The 6,083-nt window shown below is 29.8% G+C and overlaps 2 long non-coding RNA genes across 2 annotated transcripts in view; both read right to left on the bottom strand.

Annotated features, from left to right (window-relative positions):
* The window catches only part of LOC105108999 (uncharacterized), an 18,791-nt gene that overhangs the window by 7,694 nt on the left and 5,014 nt on the right, over positions 1 to 6,083 (bottom strand). The gene's annotated exons all lie outside the window — the stretch shown is intronic.
* Positions 620 to 1,147, bottom strand: LOC105108997 (uncharacterized). The gene is made up of 3 exons (XR_839154.1): positions 1,075 to 1,147; positions 759 to 989; positions 620 to 660 (listed from the first exon to the last, which is right to left on the bottom strand). It is a non-coding gene; the product is annotated as an uncharacterized LOC105108997 (long non-coding RNA).

Here is a 6,083-nt window from a genome sequence, read left to right as displayed (position 1 = left end):
CAAAAAGAACTCGAAAAGCGAAAACTCCGACAGAATCAAGCTATCACGACAGCCAACGCAACTGTCCAGGTCCACGCCGCTAGTAACTCCACCAGCGGCGGAAGTTGAGCGAAAAAAAGAACAAGCAGCGACTGCAACCGAAGGCTCCCTCGTTGGATGGCGGCGAGAAAAACCGCCCTCATGAACGCGCAGAGGAGATGTAGTTGGCACCGATCCGACGCTCAATGCACCGAAACACCACCGGTTTGACATGGAGTGGGATCTGCGATCAATTTAACAAAGACTTTGGCTGTGGCTGCTGCGGTGAGTTGTTTGTTTTATGGACGCCCTTCTTTTCGTTAAATAGAGACTATAAAAAGAAAGCTCCTAAAGCAAGCCCCAGCAAATAAGAAAATTACTCGTAGTTAAAGCCCCCTAGCCCTAAAAAAATAAAGTGGCAGCAACACAGTAACGCAAGCTGGTTCGAATATCCCATTTAAAAAAACAAATATAAAAAATAAAGAAAAAAGATTTTAATTGAGATATTACTTTAAATCCACCACAAAATTCACCCAATCATTTATTTATATACAAAGTACAGATTAAAATGGTCTGATTCCAACAATACAGTAGGTATAACTAAAAAGGAACAGTCGAGGCATCCGGGTACTTCATGGATTCCTGCGATTAATACAAAAACAATATTAGAAGATTAGGAAAATCTCATTTGTATGAATCTTAATTAGCTTCAACTTCTTATTACATGGTATGGTACCTACTTATTTCCCAGCATGGCCGCTCCTTTCTCCCATTTCAACAATATTGATCACCTGAATCTTCCCGGGGTCGACCTCCTCGAGGCAGTTTTGGCGCTTGAAGAATACATAAACGACGATAGCAAGGAGTACGACGAGGACACCAGCAAGCCCTCCTTTAGCAGCTGAGGAGTAGCCTCCGGTGGCCGAGTCTTGTGCAGGGTGGTGCAGGGTGTAACCATCCATGACTCAGAACTACAAAAAGGAATGATTAATTAGAAGAAAAAAAATCAGTAATGTCTCAAGTGAGATAAGAATGAGATCGCATTGATAACATTACCAAATTTGAGGAAGTAACACAGGAGGAGATACGCTAGCAGAGCAAGGAGCAGATGCTTAATTTTGTGAACAAGGAGATGGATGCATAGCAAGGAGGAAGCCCGCTTCCTCTTATAGAAAGAAATTGACTAGGAACTTCCCTACACTGTTGACGATCAGGGTCGCTCCCATCAGTGGTCATGCCCAAAAGTGGTCAGTGCCACGTTCTACAATTCTTCGGTGGGGGCCACAAGTGGTCATGCCCAAACCCTCACCGATACAACAACCCGTCGACATCCGTGAGCAGTGCAAGGAGGCAATTGTTTTTTTAAGGGCCACAGTGGTCATGCCCAAACACTCACCGATACAACACACCGTGGGGATCGGTGAGGAGAGCAAGGAGACAATTTTTTTTTATCCGTATCTTTTCTTCTTTTTTCTTCAACTCAAATGCCATGTTGGATTCGCAAAGTTGCAAAATAGTTATTAATCTCTTAATTATATTAAATATAATTTATTTATTTTTAATTTTATTATTTAACATTTGACTTTTAATTTTTTATCAAATTTAATTTTTATTCTTTTAATTTCAATTTATTTTGTTTTTAATTGTTGTCTAATTAAATTTTATTTTTTTGATTTAATCTCTAGTTATTTAATTTTAATTTTATTTGATTTTTTGCATTTAATCCTTATTCTTAATTTTATAATTATAATTTTTCTTTTATTTTGAAAACTCTTATTAATTATTTATTTTTAGCAACACCAGCCTAAGAGTCAACTCCTATTATATCTCGAGTCACAGGTTGAGTCACATAATCAGGGTTACTAGAATTAGTTGAATTTTTTTTAATTATGATAAAAGTAAAAATAAAATTATTTTGATAAAAACAAATAATGACAAAAAAAATTAATGGGTGTTGACATGATTTTTTCCTAGTTAATTATTTGATTTATTTTATACTACTAAAAAGTAAAAATGATATTATTTTGATAAAAAAATTCAATAACAATCTTTTTTTTTTTTGTTTTTTATTTTATTATGATGTTATTGTATTACCAATAATATCTTATTAATTACTTTTATGAATTCATTTTGTAAAGAGAGATGGGTGATGAAAAAAATTAAAAATAAAATCCATTAAAAATTGATAAGAATATTTTCACATAAATTTTCTCGTTTGTATGAATCTTAATTAGCTTCAACTTCTTATTACATGGCATGGTACCTACTTATTTCTCAGCATGGACACTCCTTTCTCCCATTTCAACAATATTGATCACCTGACCCTCCCCGGGGTCGACCTCCTCGAGGCAGTTTTGGCGCTTGAAGAATACATAAACTCCGAGGCCTGATGTTGCAATAAACAATTAAATTAATAAGAGTATTTAAAATAAAAGAAATTGTAATTATTAAATTCAAAACAAAATAAAAATAAAATTAAATGATTATAAATAAAATTAAAAATAAAATTTAACTAGAAAATAACTAAAAACAAAATAAATAGAAATAAAGGAATAAGAATTAAAAAAAAAAAACTACGCCGCCTCATTTAATTAAGCATTGATCCCGCGGGAGGGCAAACAAGTCTACGTCAGCTGGCGGTTATTCAAACAATAACATATATATAATATTCTGCATCTAAGTTCGTACAAATTAATGTTCCATATGAATTTTAGTATGTTCCATACTGTTGAAAAAGATTTACTCACATGTCATTGTATATATGATATTTTAACTATTACATAACCGATAAAATTATTTTGTTAGTATTTTATGAAGAATTTAAATAAAATTACTTCGAATACTATGGTGAATCACCAACAAAATTATTTATTCCATATGCCACTTCAACTATTCCTCATGTTCTATGCAAAAGAAAAGAAGCATTTTGAAAAATGCGAATGGCATGCCTTTAATTTGCTCCCTTCGTCATTTGAGCGTGGTTTACTTTCAAAAGACGCTATGTTTTGATGTATTACAAAAATATTTTTATTAGTTAAAGATAAGAGGATACGCAACGAATCTGTGAACTTTGCTTGTGCAAAGCTAAAATCTACGAGTCCAACCCGTTACCAATGTGGGGGACATGCATGCCTATGGCTACATCTGTTATTTGGGTGTGGTTACTCTCAAAAGAGGATGCGAAGAGCTACGTTTGGTTGTTTAAGAGCATCTTCTTAATAATAATAATAATAATAATGTATTTATATATATTTTTTATAATTTTTCTTTTTTTAAATTAATATATATGTTCAGTCAGTTTGCATGTATAACAACTAATTTTACAAGCTCTAAAATTAATAATTATACAAGTTTTTAGTGTCAATCAAACCTAAGATTAGAGCAAATCGTTCAATTCTAAATTCTTGGTTAGAGAAAATTACACGCAAATGAAGAGAGTATTAGAATAGTTTATATATATATATATAGTTAGGAATGTTAATAAGCTTAGTACAGTTTAACTTCCTTATCACAATACTCTTTTATTTTAGCCTTTTACAGTTGTTAACAAAGTATTAACACCAACATCAATGACGTTACATGATGAAATAATTTAGATTAAAAAAAATATTTTTTTAGTATTTTTATGTACTTTCAAATGTTAATATTAAAAATATTTTTTAAAACATTAAAAATATTATTTTCATCATCAAACAGCTAATCTATAAAGTCATTATCATGTAATTAAATAGTTCTCTGTCTAATCTCATTAAAAAAAAAAAACACTAATACCAAGAAAGTAAACCTTCGAGAGTCCATTCGCAGCCATTTCCACTCCTTTACAGTTATTTTGCTTCATTTTCTAGGCAGCCAAACTGATGTAAAACTAGAAAAACACGGAAACTCCTACAAATCAGAAAACAATTTTATTTGAATATATAAATTTAAAATGAATATTTAACTTTTCTACTAAGATAATTTATGGCTCCTTTTCTTCTATTTTTTTTTTAATTATGTATTTAGCATTACAATTGCTTATTGTAGATTGGATGAAACAATACCCGTGTAAAGTTTTTTATCCTTATTTTTTTATTTTTTATTTTTTTAATTGATATTTTTTTTATTTCATCATTTAACATTAAATTAGTTAGAAATTGAACTTTTTGATTGAGTCAAAGTCTAGAATTTCATAAATTATAAGTTTGGAAACTAGCTTGGGTTTAAAAGATTCACCTATGTTTTCTTATTTCTCTCTTTTTTTTTTAAGCTCATGCTTTTTTTTTTCAATTTCATCATTTAAAAATTTATTTAATTGGAGATTGAGCTCTATTATTTTTTTACTTGCTTTCTATAGAATTTTTTACTAATTTTAAAAATAACAAATTTTATTGTATCTTTTTATCTTTATTCTTTGTAAAATTTAGTTTTTTTAAAAATAAATTAGATTATAGTAATTAATTAAACATGAGCATAGGATGATTAAATCATGGTTTTTATTTTGCTTTCTATATCATTGTTTTGGTGGTGCGTGCAATCTTTTTTGATATCATCATACAACCTTTTATGGTTGTTCTAGAAACGTCTCGGTTAGCTCTTTAGAATGGTGGAACAATGTCTACAGTGGAATAATAATAAATTTTCAACGAGTTTTTTTCTTTTTCTTTTGAATATGATATTGATGACTTATTTTTTAATTAATCATTATCTTTTTTATTTATTTATTATCGTTGTTTATTTTTATCATATTATTAAATAAATCTAGCTTGTAAGATTTAATCAATTTAATAATTTAAGTTTTAAATTTTTTTTATTTCTTTAAAAACACTATTATTATTCCAGTATTTTTTTATGTAAGAAAAAAATTGATCTAGCAGACTATGACACTTGTTATAAGGCTACAAATCCTTTTATATTATGTAAATTCACCGCTTAAAAAAATTACAAATCTTGACGACTTGTTAGTGGTTCTATTTAATTACAGAACGTAGATAGATAGAGAGAGAGAGAGAGAGAGAGAGAAGTTTGTCTTTTGGTCAACATGGAGAGTTTGCTTTACACATTGGACCGAGAAGAGTGATGGAAAAAAGACAGCATTACAAGGGCATATGGCACGAAAAGGAAATTCGATTTTGGGTAGACTATCTTAATCATAGTTCAGATTCAAGTCGGTTCAGTGAGGGCGACCGCCAAAGTCACCGAATAGGTCAGTCTTTTCCTTCTGGAACCTGAATATTTTTTTTATTAATAACTACATTAAGATTATTTTTTTCAACCAAACTTTGATAAAAGTTGATGTTTTTAGAATTTTCATTTTGTAAATTAATTTTTCATATAGCAAATACCGGTTCTTTATTGTCAATCAACGCATCTCTATTAAACAAGTCAATCTAACACTTAATTTATGGTTTATCAGGTTGAACCAACTAGTTTGATTTTGACAAACTTATAATCATGGTTGAAAAAATTAACTAGCATGACTTAAAAAACTTTAAATTTTTGGCCACATGATCTAGGAAACAACTAGCCTCCTCCTCTCCTTCAATTCTGTCATTGTTCTAATTTAATATTTTTATGGAAACATATTCAATTTGTAATGAATATTATTTAATTTAATTTTTTTAATTTTTGATGTTTAATAAAATTTTATTTGCATAATTTTTTTTACTATTAATTTATATTATTTATTCTAAATATTTTTCTTTATAAAAAACCTCACCGATGGATTTACAAATGGAACATTATTGTCAACGTTTTACAGAAAGTTGAAAAATATTCACTAAATATACTACAATCACCAACGCCTTCACGAACAGATAATGTCCATCGATATTTTACTGAGAGCTGAAAAATATTTATTGAAAATACTACAATCACCAATGAAATATATCTGTCGGTATATTTCCAGTGAGATTTTTTTTTTGGCGTGCATTTTTCATCTGTAAAATAATCGATAATTTTTTTTTTATCAATAGACTTACTGATAGAATGTGGGATTACCGACGAAAGACATGCTGACACGAATAAAAGATTGATGTCTTCTTCTAAGTGCAGGAGTATCGAAGTAATAAATAACCCGACAAGACCGG

Source organism: Populus euphratica, unplaced genomic scaffold, assembly GCF_000495115.2.
Source record: "Populus euphratica unplaced genomic scaffold, PopEup_1.0 scaffold204.1, whole genome shotgun sequence".
NCBI lineage: Eukaryota > Viridiplantae > Streptophyta > Magnoliopsida > Malpighiales > Salicaceae > Populus > Populus euphratica.
Note: the sequence above shows the minus strand (reverse complement) of the source record. Positions and strands in the feature narration are given on the sequence as shown.